The sequence below is a fragment of the Trachypithecus francoisi genome, unplaced genomic scaffold (assembly GCF_009764315.1).
Source record: "Trachypithecus francoisi isolate TF-2019V2 unplaced genomic scaffold, Tfra_2.0 Lachesis_group1, whole genome shotgun sequence".
Lineage (NCBI taxonomy): Eukaryota > Metazoa > Chordata > Mammalia > Primates > Cercopithecidae > Trachypithecus > Trachypithecus francoisi.
In genome coordinates this window covers 62,860,858-62,874,743 of record NW_022681454.1, presented here as the reverse complement: position 1 = coordinate 62,874,743, position 13,886 = coordinate 62,860,858, and the positions used below count along the sequence as shown (strand labels likewise).

Here is a 13,886-nt window from a genome sequence, read left to right as displayed (position 1 = left end):
TATTCCAGCACCATACCTTCCTCCCTAAACTCCAGCATACATATTGACACGATTGCATTAATATACGAGGTGTGAGATTACCATCTAGACCATCAAAGCCAGGGTGTCTTCCAACTGGGATATGCTACTCCTGGGGGTACCTGAAGACTTTCTAAGGGCTACATGCACATAGGTTGTCTTAAGGGTTTAATTTCCATCCTCAACTCTCACCTATGTACTCTCTTGAGACATATCTGCCTGAGAACATGTTCTTTTCCTCCTCCCCTTTCATAGTCACTCTTTTCCCACCTTCAAAAGACAGATCTATGAGGGAACTTCAAAAAGCTCATGGGAAAATGAAATTAAAAGAAGTAGATTATCAGCTGGGTGCAGTGACTCACACCTGTAATCCCAGCACTTTGGAAGGCCAAATGTGCCTGGAGTTCAAAACCAGCCTGGCCAACATGATGAAACCCTGTCTCTACTAAAAACACAAAAATTAGCCAGACATGGTGGTGCATGCCTGTAATCCCAGCTACTCCAGAGGCTGAGGCATGAGAATCACTTGAAACCAGGAGGCAGAGGTTGCAGTGAGCTGAGATGGCACCACTGCACTCCAGAGTGAGACTCTGTTTCAAAAATAAATAAATAGTTTATAGAATAAAATTTATAAAGTAAAAAGAAATATATTATTTTAAAAAGTTTCAGCTTTCTACATATGTGACCTAGCCATATTTCAAGAGCTCAGTTAGCCACTACAGTGTTAAACAACACAGGTCTAGGGAAGAAGAATCATGAGGCTAATAGTAACACCCCTACTTAACTGATGGGAAATCTAAACCTTGTTATGTGTAAGTAACCTGTCCAAGATCACACAGGAGCTAGTATTTTGTGAAGGTGGGCTTTGAACTTAGTTTTGCAAAAAAGTTATGAAGTTCAAAGAAAGTCTTCTAAATCATCAAAACTAAAATGCTGATTTAATCAATCATGCTAGAGTAAAGACTGGATCATCTTTCCATTCCTTTTATTTAAAAAAACTACTATGAAATCATTATCATATGAAGAGATAATCAAAAGTCAAAAAGGGTAAGGAATAAGTATTGTAAAGATGTGTCAGGGCCAGAAGCAGTGGTTCATGCCTGTAATCCAGCACTTTGGGAGGCAAGGCAGGTGGATCGCTTAGCCAAGGAGTTGGAGACCAGCCTGGGCAACATGGCGAAACCCCATCTCTGCAAAAAGTGAAAAAGCTGGACATGGTGGCATTTGTCAGTTGTCCTAGTCACTGGGGAGGCTGAGGTGGGAGGATCACTGGAGCCTAAGAGGTCAAAGCTACAGTGAGCTTTGATCACACCACTGCACTGCAGCCTGGGCATCAGAGTGAGATCCTGTCTCAAAAAAAAATTGTCAAGTAAACAATAATATTAATCATCTAGATTTTGTGATGTTTATGTGGGTTATCAGCTTTTTTAAATAATTTGTTGTGACATCTTTCTTCATTTGAAATAAACTTTCACTCTCTTACTAAATTGTATTTTTAATTTTGTACTCTTTTTTCTCTGTTGTCATAAGTCCATCCTGGCATTGCTGAGATATTGACTCTCTGCCTGGCCATCAGTCTTCAAAGGTCACTACTACATCCTACTCACCCACATTCTGCCTCCCCCTGCTTCTCCTGGGAAGACTCTGCAAAGCTGCCTTAGATCTCTTTGCCTAAACTCTGTCCTAGGACTATGTTACATTCCATTACTCCGGAGACTCTGGCACAGGAAAACACTGCCATTAGTGCTGCCTCCTGGGGCATGTCTAAAAGGAGAGCTGAGCTTCCCCCTCCTCCCTTTCAGTTTATCCTAAGCTATCTGGGGTTCTACTGTTCCCCACGCTGATCCCTTCTTCACAGGACATCTTATCAGAGAAACAGATCCTAAGATCTTTCTTCCCTGCTTCCCTTGTCTTCTCCCAGTCGGTATAAACTTTTCCGTTAGATTATGGAGAAGAGGGCAAAAATATAGTCATTGATCCATACTTCCAGATCTATTTTATGGCATTTACCTTATACTGAGTGCTTCAGATCTTGGCTTTTAAGACCAAAATTATTTTCTCTCAAACTACTGTTTCTACCATAAATTTCTGAAGTTTATTTTGAATCTGAAAGGCCAAGAATGCACTACTTTTTATCTTTCAGTATTTCTGCTCTTCCTTTTTTCTCTGAGGGAATGGATTCCAAAGTCTAGTGAAAAGCGATCTGATAGAAATATAATATAAGCCACAAACGTAATTTTAAATTTCCTAGTAGCCCCATGAAAAAGATAAAGAGAAGCAGATAAAATTTTATGAATATATTCTATCTAAGTGAATATATCCCCAATATAATATTTTTATATACATTCAATATAAAAATTATCAATAAACTGTTTTACTTTTTTTGTTATTGTTACTAAGTCTTTGAAATCCAACGTGTATTTCCATTTACATCTCAATTTGAACTAGCCACAATTCAAGTGCTTGATAGTCACATGTGGCTAGTGGCTACCATATTAGAAAATTAGACAGTGCAGGTCTAGATTGAATGAAGGAAGAGCTACAATGTTAAAAGTAATAACATAGAACAAAAATACACTGATAAAATCTGCAAAATTCTGGTGAAAGAAATCAAAGATCTAAATAAATGGAGAAATATTTTATGTATTAATGGATAGGAAGATTTATATTGTCGAGATGTAAGTTCTTCCCAACTTGATTTATAGGTTAAATGCCATCCCACTCAGAATCTCAGCAAGTTATTTTGTGGATTTTGACAAACTAATTTTAGAGTTTATACGGAAAGCCAAAAGACCCAGAATAGCCAACACAAAATTGACACTACTCAACTTCAAGAATGACTATAAAACTATAGTAATTAAGACAGTGTGGTATCGGTGAAATAATAGAAAATTGGATCAGTAAAACAGAACAGAGAGTCCCGAAATGGATCCACACAAATATAGACAACTGACCTTTAGCAAAGAAAGGCAACTCAGTACAGAAAGGATGATCTCTAGACATTCCTGTGTGAAAAAAAAAAAAAAAAACAGACTTTAGACACATTATACCCTGATGCCTAAATGTAAAATGCAAAACTATAAAATTCCTAGAAGATAACATAGGAGAAAATCTAGGTGTCCCTGAATTTGGTTATGACTTTTTAGATACAATACCAAAAGCACTATCCATGAAAGAAAAAATTAATAAAGTTGGGCTTTATTAAAATTGAAAACTTCTGTTCTGCCAAAAACAGTGTTAACAGAATGAGGAGATATGCCATGGACTAGGGAAAAGATCTTTGCAAAACATATTATCCTATAAAGAAGTGATACACAAAATATACAAGAACTCAAAAGTCAGTAATTTTAAAAAGCCCAATTTAAAAATCAGCAAAGATCCGAAGACATCTCACCAAAGAAAATACACAAATCTTAAATTAAATAAGCATATGAAAAATGTTCAATATCACATGTCAGCATGAAATTACAAATTCAAAAACACTGCGATATCATTACACATCTATTAAAACAGCTAAACCCCATAACACTTTATACCAAAGCTGTCAAAGATGTGAAACAACATGAATTCTCATTCATTGCTAACGGCAATGCAAAATAATACAGCTATCTCTGAAGACAATTTGGCAGTTTCTTACAAAACCTAACAAACTCTTAACCATACAATCTTTGGACCCCAGTAGTTCAAAATTTATATTCACACAAGAATCTACATAATTCAAAATTTATAATTCATAATTGCCAAAACTTAGAAGCAATCAAGAAGTCCTTCAACACCTTAATGAATGAAAAAACTGTGGTATATCCAGAGAATGAAATATTATTCAGTGATAAAAATAAACTGTCAAACCGCAACAAGATATGAAGGACCCTTAAAAGCATTATTGATAACTGAAAAAAGCCAATCTTAAAAAGCTACATACTGACTGGGTGTGGTGGCTCATTACTGTAATATCAACACTTTGAGAGGTCAAGGCAGGAGGATCGCTTGAGCACAGGAGTTTGAGACTACCCTAGGCAAAATAAAGAGACCTCATTACTACAAAAATAAAAATAAAAATTAGCCGGCATGGTGGTATCTGTAGTCTTAGCTACTCAGGAGGGTGAGGTGGGAGAATTGCTTGAGCCTAGGAGGTTGAACTATGCTCACACCACTGCACCACTCCAGCCTGAGTGACAGGGTGAGGCCCTGTCTCAAAAAAGACCAGCCTGCCTAGTATGGTGAAACCCTGTCTCTATACTATATGGTTCCAGTTACATTATCTTTTTGGAGAAGGCAAAAATTTGGGGATAGCAAAATGATCAGTAGTTGCCAGAGGTTCAGGGGGAAGGGAAGATGAATAGGTGGAAGAAGATTTTTTTAGGGTGATGAAATTATTCCGTATGACACCATAGTAGTGGATACATGCCATTATGCATTTATCAAAATCCATAAAATACACAATGCAAAGAGTGAACGCTAATGTAAACTATAGACTTTAGTTAAGAATGTATTTTATTGGATCATATATTTAATTTATCTTAATGTACAATTGTAACACCAGTTGTAACAAATGTGTCACATTAACGCAAGATGTTAATAGAATTAACTGTAGGGGAAAGGAAGAGGGAGTGTACGTGGGAACTCCCTGTACTTCTTCCTCAATTTTTCTGTAAACATAAAACTACTTTTACAAGTCTATTAATTTTCCTAAAATATACACACACAAAAAAACCCCACTGGTTAGTTTTTTAAAATATTAGCCCACAGTGTTTGCAAATTAGTGTAGTTTGCTTAAAATGATCTCCCCCTAGTGGTGCTGAGACAGAAAAACTAAAAGAGTAGTGAACTGGCTATGTAGCCAGGGAAAAAGACAGCAAGGTACTACTAGAAACAAATTGTCTCAAGTCAGATTGCAGTCTGTAAACCCAAGTAAGGACTCAAGTAGTCAGGCAGGAGGGTGGTTAAGGATGACACTTTGGGAAAACCAGACAGTGTCTGAGCAAAGTAAATGAATGGGTGATCCCTGTAACACCATGGGAGTGACTCAGAAAAAAGGAAACCAAATTCTGTAACTAAGCATCTCTTAGATAGATCTCCCACAGACCAGAGAAAGAAGTCACACAAAAAGGGTCATAAAATTCAGTCTAATCCTCCAAATGAAATGTTTGCAGATTTGACCAGTAGAAATCTAATCTAAGATTTAAGAAGCCACGTTCAGAAAACTCAACAGTGCTAAGAACAAGTTGCACTTTAATTGTTAATATAATTAAAACTTTAAATTTGTAAAACTAAAATTCGTTACTATATACCCAGTATGAAGTCAGTATATAATAGATTTTAGATCAACAAATAGGACAAATCATTGCAACAATTATTCACTTCAGAGTCAAATTAAAAATAACAATTTGAATTCAACTTACTTTAAACTTGCAATCACAAGAGGACGTTGCATATAAGAACATCTCAAAAAGTCATGTACTTATATCCCTTCTAGAATCTACTAAACATTTTTTTAAGAGTCAACTATTCATATCTTATTAAAGTATCTATATATTAAAGCATCTACTATTTAAGTGTTCCTGTATAACTGAGAATAGAATCATTTGAGAAGTCAAGGAAAGTTAACACATATAAAATCACTTTCTTTACAAATATTTACAACATCGCCTCATTGCCTTTCCAGGTAGATACCCACCACTGGTTTTGGTAGACTCAATCATGCTGCAAATTGCATCCTTAATACTGTGAGTGCAACATTATATATATGTGTGTGTATGTGTGCGTATACATGTATAAATATATACACATATAGAGAGAGCATATTTATCTATCCATATATATATATATATATACACACACACACATATATAGCTAAGGACTTTTACTGTCATCCTACATTCTAAATTTCTGATCTATATTTCATTCAGTAGTTCTTTCCTCAGCAGTGTGTGATCTGTTGTTAAACCCATCTAACCCATCTATTTTTCTCTTAGTTTTGTTTACTGGCATTTTCACTTCTAGAATTTTTATTTGGCTCCTTTTGAAAACTGCTATACCATATTTTATAGTTTCCAGTTCCTTGTCAAATTTTTCAGCCAGGCACAGTGGCTCACTCCTGTAATCCCAGCACTTTGGGAGGTTGAGGTCAGCAGATCACCTGAGGTCAGGAGTTTGAGACCAGCCTGGCCAGTATTGTGAAACTCTGTCTCTACTAAAAAGACAAAAATTAGCCAGGGGTGGTATCATGTGCCTGTAATCCCAGCTACTGGGGAAGTTGAGGCAGGAGAATCACTTGAACCTGGGAGGCGGAGGCTGCAGAGAGCTGAGATGGCGCCACTGTACTCCAGCCTGGGCAACAGAGACATTGCATTTCAGAAAAAAAGAAAAAAAAAATCAAACTTTGCTTTTCTCTCCTTGAATATAGTCTCAGTTTAAAAAAAAAGAAAAAGAAAAAAACGTAATTCTAATTATCTTGATTCCATATGGGTCTTTTTCTATTGTCTGTCTTTCTTTTCATTCTTCCTCACAGGATCTTGCTTCCTACTGATTCAGGTTGTCTTTGATAGCATATTCAAAGTAGTTTCTAAAAAATTTTTGTAGAAACAATGAGTGCCAGATAACATTTTTGTTTCTGCTAGGAGCCACGGTGAACAACAATCTGGATCATCTTAATCCAGTTTTGCAGTTTGAGATTTTTCTGGGCCACACAAACAACAGAAAGTTAGGCTGCAGTCCTTGTGAAGGCTAACTGACTTCTGGCTCACCCCTAGAGTTCCCTAGTCTATTGCAAGTCATAGTTTTTCAGGGCTCTCACCTTGGTGAGCTCTGAACTCTGACTTTAGACCCTCTAGCCCAACTAACCTATCAAGTATACAGTTTAACCACTTCCAGATCAGCAACCAGCTCTAGGACAAAAATGGTCCCAAATGCTGGGCTTTCCTTTATTTTTTATGTTATTTTATTATACTTTAAGTTCTAAGGTACATGTGCACAATGTGCAGGTTTGTTACATGTGTATACATGTGCCATGTTGGTGTGCTGCACCCATTAACTCGTCATTTACATTAGGTATATCTCCTAATGCTATCCCTCCTCCCTCCCACCACCCCACAACAGACCCCAGTGTGTGATGTTCCCCACCCTGTGTCCAAGTGTTCTCATTGTTCAGTTCCCGTCTATGAGTGAGAACATTCGGTGTTTGGTGTTCTGTCCTTGTGATAGTTTGCTCAGAATGGTGGTTTCCAGCTGCATCCATGTCCCTACAAAGGACATGAACTCATCCTTTTTATGGCTGCATAGTATCCCATAGTGTATGTGTGCCACATTTTCTTAATCCAGTCTATCATTGATGGACATTTGGGTTGATTCCAAGTCTTTGCTATTGTGAATAGTGTCACAATAAACATACGTGTGCATGTGTCTTTATAGCAGCATGATTTATAATCCTTTGGTTACATACACAGTAATGGGATGACTGGGTCAAATGGTATTTCTAGTTCTAGATCCTTGAGGAATTGCCACGCTGTCTTCCACAATGCTTGAACTAGCTTACAGTCCCACCAACAGTGTAAAAGTGTTCCTATTTCTCCACATCCTCTCCAGCACCTGTTGTTTCCTGACTTTTTAATGATTGCCATTCTAACTGGTGTGAGATGGTATCTCATTGTGGTTTTGATTTGCATTTCTCTGATGGCCAGTGATGATGAGCATTTTTTCATGTGTCTGTTGGTTGTATAAATGTCTTCTTTTGAGGAGTATCTGTTCATATCCTTTTCCCACTTTTTGATGGGGTTTTTTCTTGTAAATTTGTTTGAGTTCTTTGTAGATTCTGATTATTAGCCCTTTGTCAGATGGGTAGATTGTAAAAATTTTCTCCCATTCTGTAGGTTGCCTGTTCACTCTGATGGTAGTTTCTTTTGCTGTGCAGAAGCTCTTTAGTTTAATTTGATCCCATTTGCCAATTTTGGCTTTTGTTGCCATTGCTTTTCATGTTTTAATCATGAAGTTCTTGCCCATGCCTATGCCCTGAATGGTATTGCCTAGGTTTTCTTCTAGGGATTTATGGTCTAACATTTAAGTCTCTAATCCATCTTGAATTAATTTTTATATAAGGTGTTAAGGAAGAGATCCAGTTTTAGCTTTCTACTTATGGCTAGCCAGTTTTCCCAGCACCATTTATTAAATAGGGAATCCTTTCCCCATTGCTTGTTTTTGTCAGGTTTGTCAAAGATCAGATGGTTGTAGACGTGTGGTGTTATTTCCAAGGGCCCTATTCTGTTCCGTTTGTCTATATATCTGTTTTGGTACCAGTACCATTGTGTTTTGGTTACTGTAGCCTTGTAGTACAGTTTGAAGTCAGGCAGCATGATGCCTCCAGCTTTGTTCTTTTGGCTTAGGATTGTCTTGGCAATGCAGGCTCTTTTTGGTTCCATATGAATTTTAAAGTAGTTTTTTCCAATTCTGTGAAGAAAGTTATTGGTAGCTTGATGGTGATGGCATTGAATCTATAAATTACCTTCGGCAGTATGGCCATTTTCACGATGTTGATTCTTCCTATGCTGGGCTCTCCTTTCTAGACTTCCATACTCTCCCCGATCTTGACCTAGTAATTCCTCACTATCTTATTAACTCTACGATAGTTTTCAGTTTTTTTAACACATCATTCAGCTTTTTAATTGTATTGAACACAGCTAATTCATCCAAATGACTCAATCTAGCATTATTAAAACTAGAAGTCTATTCCTGATCATTGCTCCTAACCCCTTTCCACAGTATCTTTGGCAAGAAGATCTATTACCAATCAATAGGTGCAGAGTCCATAAGAAGGTTACTGGTCCTAATACCTGATGATTTCCTGAAACAAAGAATGTGGAGACTCAGTCCCTGTTGTTCGCATTTGAGGTTTAGTTGCTAATTCTGATGAAGTAGGAACAACTCCACATGGTGTCTCATACCACCCTATATCAAATAAGTGATTATTTTAAAATACAGTACACCTGCGATTCTCAAAAATTAACATTAACAGTCCTCTCCTTCCTGAATGAAGAAAACATTAACAAGAACTCTATAAGGAAGGCATATGAGTATGTTTGTGTATATGCATAGTGGACTCCAGAATATTACTCTAGTCATCTTTGTGTTTACTTTGAATATGTATAAATATTTTCATTTAAACAGTAAAACAATTATACCAGTACTGTAAAATATGTACTATTTTTTAAAATTAATTTACTTATTTTAGTTGACAAAAATTATATATATTTATCATTTACAACATAATGTTTTGAAATATGTTTACATTGTGAAATGGGTAAATTGAGGTCATTAACATATACATTACCTCACATACTTTTATGTGATGAGTACACCTAAAATCTACTCTTTTTAGCAATTTGAGAAAATAATATATTGTGAATGACTATAATCACCATGTTATACAATGGCTCTCTTGAACGTATTCCTTCTCTCTGAAATTTTGTACCCTTTGACCAACGTTTACCCAACCTTCCCCCTTGGTCCGTGGTATTTTGTCAAGCTGGTATAGCATATCAAATAATGAGACTTATGGTCACCAACTGATTACCTTGACTTCGTTTTTTAAAACAGAAGCAGATACAAATTTTTCTAAATACAGAAAATTATTTTAAAAATTAGTCCCTCAGGCCAGGCATGGTGGCTCATGCCTATAATCCCAGCACTTTGGGAGGCCAAGCTGGGCAGATCACTTGAAGTCAGGAGTTCAAGACCAGCCTGGCCAACAAGGTGAAACGCCACCTCTACCAAAAATATAAAAAATTAGCCAGGTGTGGTGGCTCATACCCGTAATCCCAGCTACTTGGGAGGCTGAGGCTGGAGAATCAAGTGAGAACCACTTGAACCCAGGAGGCAGAGGTTGCAGTGAACTGAGATCATGCTAGTGTACTCCAGCCTGGGTGACAGAGCAAGATTCCGTCTAAAACAAAAAAAGTGGTCACTCAAATCCTACCACTCATGTGTTCCTACCGTTAACATTTTGATGAATATTTTCCATTAACTTTTTTCTGTGCATATTATATGTACGTTTTCACAAAGTTGGGTTTATACTGCAGTAGTATATACTGCCATATATACTACTATCTATATATCCTACTATTCACATTTTGTAACAAAAATGTCTTTTTTATTCTAATGTGGACAGGGATTTTCCTCCTGGACCATGTGTGGCTATTTCTCAGCTGAGCTCAACCTTTTGGATTTGATGAAGGCCATGCCGTGTGTCCACATGTGAGTATTTAAGGCAGCTTCAGTTGCAAAAATTTTTACTCACACTTTGCACTTTCTGTCTGACACGGCACCATCAGGGGATTCATTCTCATGGCTGGGTTTGTTCTCTTGTTCCTTATCTTACCCAGCCCCATTTTGCTTGGGTGCTGGCTGAAGTTCCTTTAACTTGTGTAGAATGAAGAGGTGCCTGGACAGAGAGACATGAGACATGTAGCAGAGGCCACACTCCCGGCACTGGTAGGAAGAACCATCCTATTTGTGTTGGCAGATGTGTTCGTGGAACCGCAGCAGGTTTTCGGTGGTGATGCCACACAGGACACACTTGTGAACCTTAAAAACATTGATTTTCAGCTTTTTCAGGAGTTGAGTGATTGCTTCTCAGGGAGACCTGAACTCCAGAACTGGTTCTTCCAACTTCCACTTGGGACTGGGGACCTTGGTGTCTTCTTTTATTTCTGTTTCCTCCTCATTGGTGGCATCCGTCATTTCTTTCAGGTCAGGGTCCTTGATGCCGTGCATCAGCTGGACATGCTTCTCCAGCATCAACCATTTGGTATGGAGTATGGGCAGTGTGAGCAGGCATACACTTTCCTGATGCCTTTGTGCTTGATCCGGTTGTGCAGGCACAGGCTGTGAGACGAGTTGAAAGACTTGTCACACTGGCGGCGGGGGTGTTTCTTCATTTGCTTCCCGTGCTCCTTCTTCACGTGGGATATGTACACATCTCTCTGCATGAACAGGTGGTCACACTCGCAACACATCCACCCAGGACTGGCCACTTTCTTAGTTTCCATTTTTTCACAGGAGATGGAGATTTTCTCTCCAATTTCTCTTTCCCATTCATGGATTTGGTGTCTTCTTTGTTCTGCTTTGCTAAATTTTGAGTTACAGGCTTAATGCTCAAAGGCAAGTTTATACCCAAGTTTGGAGGCCCTTCAACACTTTTCAATGTTCCATGCATAGACTTGATATGGTCCATCATAAGTTGCTTTTGTGCATATAAAACAGAACAGTCTGGACACTTGAAAACAGATACCTTCTGTTTTTTGATGTGTTGGTCAAAGTGGCGATACAGCAAGGTTTGCAGGGTGAACACAGTGTCGCACGTGGAACACTTACGTATTATTTTTGGTTCTCCTATCTTGATGTCGGGATGCTGTGTGTAGGCGTGGGAATGCATGTTTGGGGCAGAATTCAATGCCATTGGACAAAGAGGACACTTGTAGAAGACTTCACAATGAGAACCTTGAATATGAGACTTCAGAACAGCCACATCAGAGTACACAACACTGCAATGCACACATCGAAAACCAACTCTCCTCTTGTAGTTCAGACACTTCTTGGTGACGTGGGTCTGGAAGTGCACCAACCTGCAGATGGCCCCACACTCAGGGCAGGTGTAGGGAGATTTGTGCTGATGGATTCTCTGGTGTGATGCATAACTGCACCGGTTAGGAAGCAGCATCTGGCAGATAGTGAGTCTTTTGTCCACTCATATCTGCAGCCTGCTGGAAATGTGTAGCTACTGACATCTTGTCCTGGAAGACTTCATTACACTCCAAACCTTTTAGGCTATATCTACACAGTTTGGAGGGGTCTTCATCTTGGGGCATGGCTGGGGTGATGGGAGTGCTTGAAGGAACCGATAAGACTGTTCCAGTTATGCCAGACTGAATTTTTGTGACAGTGTGTGTGCCAGCTCCCACAAGGCTCTGAAGAGTGGAAGTGGAAGTATTACTTGACAGAGAAATTCATTTGATCTGCTTGGACTGGCTTCAAAATTAAGTGGGAGCATTGCATTACCACCCCTTTCTCCTTATGTCCATGGGCATGGGAAAGGAGGCTACATTTGTTGTAAAAAAAAAAAAAAAAAAAAAAGAGGTTCTTTGTACAAAGGTTGCATGTTACTTCAATGCACACACTCGATCTGTCTCAGTGAAGGAGTCCCCATACTCCAAGTACTTGTACCCATGCATTGGTAATGTGATCCCTGCATTGGCAGAAGGATTGAGGTTTGGGATGTAAACAGGGACTGGATTGACACTGCTTAGCACCTTGTTGAAAGCTTCTACCACAGAACTCTGCAAGGATAATACCACCTGGACTCAAGACACCTTTTTGGTTGTGAGGCTGCTGCATTGATTATTACCTGCTTTATTTGTTGCTGAGGTTTGGTTAGCACTTGGCGAAGTTCAGAGTGGCCTGGGCACCCTAAGGCAGAGGGTTAAGGTTGGCAAGGTGCACTGTCTTTGGCACGAGTTTAGCATCATCCAGGCTGGATGCTGGCATGACAGTTTGCTGCTGGATGGCGTTGGCAGCTTTAATGATGGTGCTGCTGGCACTCTGAACAGAGGCAGCAGATATGACCATGGCTTTCACCCTGGTGTTGTTAGCGAGCTTCAAATCAATGACTTGGGATCCTGCCATCTTCACAACAGACACTGGGAGGAAAGCAGTAGCCACAGGCTTGCTTGTGACCTGTTTGGGGGTGAACTCTGCAGGGGAAACTGCACTGGTCACGACCACAGACTGGAGAGGCACCCTGGGGGTAAAGGAAAGGATGGCGGCTGATGCTGGAGACAACAGAGGGGATGTCACAGAGGCCATCACGCTACTATTCACATATTTTGTTATGTCATTATTCTGCTTAAACATAATTTTAATGACTAAATTGCATCTTCCTTACTGATGAACCATAATTATGCACCAATTCCCTAACATTCTTAAAGAAATTTTGGAGGTAGCTGGCAAGATGGCCGAATAGGAACAGCTCCAGTCTGCAGCTCCCAGCCAGATCAATGCAGAAGGCTAGTGATTTCTGCATTTCCAACCGAGATACCCTGCTCATCTCATTGGGACTTGTTAGACAGTGGATACAGCCCACTGAGGGCAAGACAAAACAGCGTGGGGCATTGCCTCACCCGGGAAGCACAAGGGGTTGGGGAACTCCCTCCCCTAGCCAAGGGAAGTCATGAGGAACTGTGCTGTGAGGGATGGTGCAACCTGTCCCAGATACTGCGCTTTTCCCATGATTTTCACAACCCGCAGACCAGGAGACTCCCTCGAGTGCCTATATCACCAGGGCCCTAGGTTTCAAGCACAAAACTGGGAGGCCGTTTGGGCAGACACCAAGCTAGCTGCAGGAGATTTTTTTCCATACCCCAGTGACACCTGGAACACCAGCAAGACCAGAACCGTTCACTCCCCTGGAAAGGGGGTTGAAGCTAGGGAGCTAAGTGTTCTAGCTAAGTGGATCCCACTCCCATGGAGCCCAGCAAGCTAAGATCCACTGGCTTGAAATTCTCACTGCCAGCAGAGCAGTCTGAAGTTGACCTGGGACACTCGTGCTTGGTGGGGGGAGGGGTGTCTGTCATCGCTGAGGCTTAAGCAGGCAGTTTTCCCCTCACAGTATAAACAAAGCTGCTGGGAAGTTCAAATGGCACAGAGCCCACTGCAGCTCAGCAAAGCTACTGTAGCCAGACTACCTCTCTAGATTCCTCCTCTCTGGGCAGTACTGGGGGAACCCACCCCCAATATCTCAACTTAGGTTCTTCCTATTTTTCATAAATGTCGGCCAGCTAAGAAATAGAGACAGTACAAAGAGAGGAATTTTACAGCTGGAC

The 13,886-nt window shown here is 39.7% G+C and overlaps 1 pseudogene; it reads right to left on the bottom strand.

The window, feature by feature from the left end:
- Nucleotides 1–10,203: 10,203 nt before the first annotated feature.
- LOC117084904 lies at nucleotides 10,204–12,918 on the bottom strand (annotated as a pseudogene).
- Between the last annotated feature and the right edge of the window lie 968 nt (nucleotides 12,919–13,886).